General features: G+C 44.8%; 1 protein-coding gene across 2 annotated transcripts in view; it reads right to left on the reverse strand.

Annotated features, from left to right (window-relative positions):
* Positions 1-5,245, reverse strand: part of OPTN (optineurin) — a 48,059-nt gene extending 42,814 nt beyond the window's left edge. For both annotated transcript variants that reach the window (XM_049881979.1, XM_049881978.1), the window contains exon 1: positions 5,029-5,245. The gene's annotated coding sequence lies outside the window, so the exon portion shown is untranslated. The remainder of the gene's footprint in view (positions 1-5,028) is intronic.
* Positions 5,246-6,000: the final 755 nt, after the last annotated feature.

Here is a 6,000-nt window from a genome sequence, read left to right on the forward strand (position 1 = left end):
TATCAAATTGGTTCTGACTCATGGAGACCCCATGTGTGCAGAGTAGAACTCCACAGAGTAGAACTGCTCCACAGGGTTTTCAAGGCTATGAACTTTTGAACACAGATTTTCTACTATCTCCTGTGCCAAGGGAGATAGTAGAAAAAACACTGGATGTCGCTAACCAGGTGTGTGACCTTGGGAAGACACCTGAACTCTTATTATTATTTACTGACTCTTCTTGCAGATGATGATCAGCATGGCTGCTTTCGGCTCAAAAACCCGTGAAAAGTATTTTTAAGCTTCTAGCAAGCTCACAATCCAACCCCCATCATTCAACACACACACATACGACCAGTACCCTCATGGACATGCCATCTCCTCTCTCTAATACATATCCTTGCCCTAATTATAGTAAACTCTTTGTTATCTAGCATTATTAATAATAAATAAGAAGTTAGAGTATATAACACAGAATGTAAATACTCATTACTGCAATTTTACTATAAGTAATCTACCTGATTTTGATGATTCGAAGGTACTTTATTACTTTAGAATACCTTGGGGGCATCGTTAGGAGTTACTACTGTACAGTGCAAATGTGAAATGTCTACGAGTAGGTCTGCTGAACTACTTCCAATTGGGCAAACACAAAGATATATTATAAATCCTTGCACCTATCTTTGAAGGTTACTGAAATTGGAACTAAGCCATTTATCCCAAAGTTCTGTCTAATAACAGAACTTCTCATAGTAATCCAACTAATCTAGATCTGAAATATGTCATTTCTCAGCAAAGGTGATATTTAACTATGGGAGGGTGAATTAATTCAGCACAGGATTTCTCAAGATTTCACTAATGAGGAAGAATGAGAACTTCCTGGTGGGTGGAAGATCAATTTCTATTCCCAGATCTGCTAAGTTCCTCATAATATATATTACCATTCTTAATTCTAAATGTCAAATAATTATAGCAATGACTTGACCTTGCAGGCACAGACTTAAATTTCATTCCCAACTTGGCCTAGAGATGATCCAGTTCAACTTCTTATTCAATGCAATAATGTCCTATCTTGATTCCATAGCAGACAGTCATATAGAGCAGGCTTGAACACTTCAATGACAAAATTTTAGCAATGACCTTATCATGCAACTGCCTATTCCATTACAGGATGGTGCTTGTTATGGACTGAATTTTGTCCCCTCAAAAACATGTGCTGTAAATCCTAGCCTTTATGACTGTGGTTATAATCCCATTTGGGGATGGGATGTCTTTGTTATGTTAATGGTAGGATTAGTGTAGGGTATGTCTTAATCAATCTCTCTTTTTTTTTAATGCATTTTATTTAATTAAAAAATTTTTTATTGTATTTTAGATGGAGGTTTACAGAGCAAACTCGTTTCTCATTAAATAATTAATACACATATTATTTTGTGACATTGGTTGCCAACCCCACAAAATGTCAATGCTCTTCCCTTCTCAACCTTGGGTTCCCTATTACCAGCTTTCTTGTCCCCTCCTGCCTTCTCATCCTTGCCCCTGGGCTGGTGTGCCCATTCAGTCTCATTTTGTTCTATGAGCCTGTCTAATCTTTGGCTGAAGGGTAAACCTCAGAAGTGGCCTCATTACTGAGCTAAAAAGCTGTCCAGGGGCCATACTCTCTGGTTTCTCTAGTCTCTGTCAGGCCGGTAAGTCTGGTCTTTTGTGTTTGTGTGTTTGAGTCAGGACTTTGTTCCACATTTTCTCCAGCTCTGTTCAGGACCCTCTACTGTGATATCTGTCTGAGTAGTCAGTGGTGGTAGCTGGGCACCATCTAGTTGTGCTGGACTCAGTCTGGGGGAGGCTGTGATAGTTGTGGTCTGTTAGTCCTTTGGACTAAGCTTTCCCTTGTGTCTTTGGTTTTCTTCATTCTACCCTTCTCTGGGCAGAGTGAGACCAGTGGAGTATCTAGATGGCCATTCACAAGCTTTTAAGACCCTAGGTGCTAAAGTAGACTACAGAACATTTTATTTATAAATTATGTTATGTCATTGAGCTAGATGTTCCCCATGTTAAATCAATCTCTTCTGAAACATATAAGAGATTAAACAAGCAAGCAAAAGAAGCAGAGATGGGGCAAGAGAGACGCCAAGCCACATGAAGATCACCCAGAACAGAAGCTCAAAGAGACAAGGACCTTCCTCCAGAGCCAACAGAGAGAGAAAGCTTTCCCCTAGAGCCAGCACACTGAATTCAAACTTCTAGCCTTGTAAACTGTGAAAAAATAAATTTCTGTTTGTTAAAGCCATCCACTTATGGTATTTCTGTTATAGTAGCACTAGATAACTGACTGCCAGAAAGTGGTTACGCACTGGGCAGAAATCTGCCTTATACTGACTTCCACCACTACACAATGGATCGGTGAGCGTAACACAGAATAAGCCTAGGCCTTTACCATGGTGTGGCACATTCTCCAAATTTGCTAGATTAAGTATTCACTGGTTTAATCGCTATAGGGATAAATTACTTTTAGACAATGAAAGCCTGCTTCTTTGTGAGAGATAATAGTTGGCTATTGGCAAATTCCAGTCTGGCTTTACAAGGGGGCTGAGTAAGATTCCAAGACCGCATCAACTAAACCTGTAACTACCATGGAAGAAGAACTTAAAGTACGTGTCCTACTGGTGGGGTGAAAGAAGCCTCAACTTTATGTGCCAGAAATAGTATTTTGATTTTGTACTTCACAAATATACAGAAAATGTCTGTATGGTTTCTTTCCTAACACGAAGCCAACCGCCTACTTAAAAACCTTCCCTTACAAGAGACAGAGTCCCAGCTCCCTAGCAAGACAATCGTGGCCTTTTAGTTTAGACCAACCAAGCCACAGAATCAGCTCCCGCCAACATCCCACTCATATCTGAGGCACGTTAAAGATCTCACAGTCCTCTGCATTCTTTTGCCTCTGTGCCCTTGCACCTGCTCTGCCCTCTGCCCCAAATGCCTGATATCATTTTTGCCCCTGGCAAACATGCACTGGGCAGTTCAATGTCCAGCTCAAATACGATTTCCTGTGTTAAATTAGTGGCTCCTTCCTCTGAGCACCCAATAGCACTTTGAGTGTTCTATCTCCTTGGCCCATTTCACAATATACTGCAATTATCCTATACTGGTCTACCTTCCTATTAAACTTAACGTCAAGGCCTCTATTTTCTCCTTACTAGATCCTGGCACAGAACCCTGGTGGCGCAGTGGTTGAGCATTTAGCTGTTGGTAGTTGGAATCCACCAGTCACTCCTTGGAAACCCTAGTGGACAGCTCTACTCTGTTCTGTGGGGTTGCTGTGAGTCCGAATCAACTTGATGACAATGGGTATGGGTATGTAGAGACTGGCATATAGCACTTCTCAGTAAATGTTTGTTGAAATCAAATGAAAATACAGGAAAATGAGGTATTTTTAAGTCTAACACCTGAAAAACACTTCTGCTTGCTAGTATTACGAGTTTTTCTACAGTTCTATTCAGGAATTGCATTCCTGAATGCAATTTTTAAAACTTGTTTTAAAATTAGAACTGCTTTTTTTTAGTATCACTACAAAGGTATCTGGACATCATTTCATAATACACAGTCTATTTTTCAATCCTCATATACATGTCAAGGTGTATATAATAAAAACTTCCAAAATGGTTTTTTTTCTTTCTGAATGAAACAGATTTTTTTAAAAAGAGTTTAATTTCTTCCTTTTCCTTTGGATTTTCTACTCCATAAATTCCCAAGAATGTATCAAATATCTCAAGTCTCTATAAAATTCAGAGAAAGAGAGGTTTGGGGAAGAAGAAGGCATATTTTGTGGCTAGAATAACCTAAAGGAAGGGTTCTGTAGGAAGGTAATGCAGTGACAAACTCCTTCCAAGAAAAGAGCTGTTTTTTTTTTTAGTTAGATTCGGTACCATAATTTGCAACCTGAAGGTTGCTAATAAAAAAGAAGTTGTTACTTTATAGTATGGTACACCATATTTAAAGAACCACTAACACTGGCCCAGTAAAAACCAGGTGAAACAATCATGATCACACACACACACAGTCAAATCAATCACCGTCCCCTTTCTACAGGCCACACTGAAACTTCACCACCTGGCCCATTTCAGGGCAATTCTCTGTCCTTGCCCTGTGCTGCCAGGACTCTCCAGCCCAATACAAACTGGGCAGTGTCCTGAGAGGCAGCCTGGCTCCCTAACTCTTCTCTCCCTTGGTCAAAAGATCAAGGTGGATTCTTCTGTTTAACAGTGAGTGCCATCTCTCTAACTAGACTTGAAAGGTCACAATGTGTGACCACCGCCTTACTCTTCCTGCTTTAGTCTTCCATCCTAAAACAATTCTGTGGCACACATTTCCACACAACGTTTCTGGTGTTGGAGGCTAAACCAGAACCTGGGTTTCGTTTTCTCTTAGCGAGTCGCTCTACTGCCTCCAATTCACACACTGCCTTCCGTAAAAACAATTTCTTTAAGGTTCTCAGCCTCACTACATTCACACACACACATACATACACACAAGCTCGCCCAGACAAATGGTTTATGTAGATTTCTTTCAGCTGTTTCGTAATCCTGTCGGCTTTAGAGAGAGATCACTCATTCTTTATTGTTTCTGGGCCATCTCATAAAAGTAATCATTTTATATTTTCAAAAGGTATATACCTTTAACCACTTCCTCCTTACAGTGAGAGCTGCCCGCACTGTCATTCCCAATCTGCGGGAGGGTATCACCCTGAAACCACCCCTGTGACCTGCGGAGGGAAGGGGGAGGGGCCCTCTGGGATGGTCGCCCCGTTGCCCTTTCACCCAGGTCAGGATCCGCCGAGGCTCTCCCCCGGCCTCGGGACCTGGACACCCGCCAAGGCAGCAATCCCACGGGAAGAGACGCCCCACCCGTCGCCACCCACCCACACCCCTCCAGGCTCCGTGTCGCAGAAAGGCGGGGGACAAGGACATAGTCCAGGGCAGAGAGGCGTCTTCCAGAGAAAGACCCACCTCCCTTCTCCGAGCCCCCTGCCCACCCCCAGCCCCGGCTCACCCGGCCGCCCGCGTTCCGGCCTCTCTCGGCGTCACTGATTCCTCGGCATCGTGCCCGCCAGGGGAGGGCTCCGGACCCGGATGCAGACGCCGGTTAGGGGCGCCGGCCGGAGGACAGAGGCCGGGGAATCCGAGCTGGGAAGCCACGGGCAGGCCTGGGGCCTCGCGACCCCGCCCAGTGCCGCTCAGCTGACTGCCGCACGGCCGCCTGCGTCGCCCGCAGGGAAAATCCCAGGCCCCGCCCCTCCGTTAATCTCGTCTCTCCGAGGCCCCGCCCCGAGGCCCCGCCCCAGGCCCCGCCCCTGACGCTCCACCGCAGTGCGCCACGACGTGTAGTCCTCCTCTCTCCGGCGCCCCGCCCTCAGCGCCGTAGTCTGTCGGTGGGCGCTGAACACGGCGGAGACCGGGGGGACGGTGGGTACGCCGAGGTATCAGTGTGGAGGCCGCGAGGGACGGTGTTAATTACAACAGAAGAACACCAGAGCCACAGGGGGCCGCTGCACCCGGCGGGAAGTTGCCGCCTGGGAGGACGATCAGAAAAATATTCGGAATGTAACCTCGATCTGAGTCGAAATCCTGACGTCTAGACATAGTTAACTGAGCGTACGTTTCTTTCCACCCGATTTTGCCTTAAGAAAAAAAAAATCTTTAATTAAAAACAAAAAAGCCTGCAGGATGCTTTCTGGGCTCTTGTTCCCAGGGAACAGGCCATCTCTTAATATCTGGATGTGTCTGGTGCCCCAAGCAGGTAGGATTAATGGATTGACCTGGGTTATATCTGGGAACCAGCTTTTGCTGCTATGTTGGATGTATTGATCTACTGTGCGGGAGGAGGGAAATGCACCTGGACTAGACAGTAGAATTAAAATGTAGAAAACAAAAGGAGAAAACAGGGAGAATCATGGGATAGTTTGCATCCTAAACCGTGAAGGTGAATGAGCGAAGACGCAGACACATGACACAGATGGCATCT

The sequence above is a fragment of the Elephas maximus genome, chromosome 4 (assembly GCF_024166365.1).
Source record: "Elephas maximus indicus isolate mEleMax1 chromosome 4, mEleMax1 primary haplotype, whole genome shotgun sequence".
Lineage (NCBI taxonomy): Eukaryota > Metazoa > Chordata > Mammalia > Proboscidea > Elephantidae > Elephas > Elephas maximus.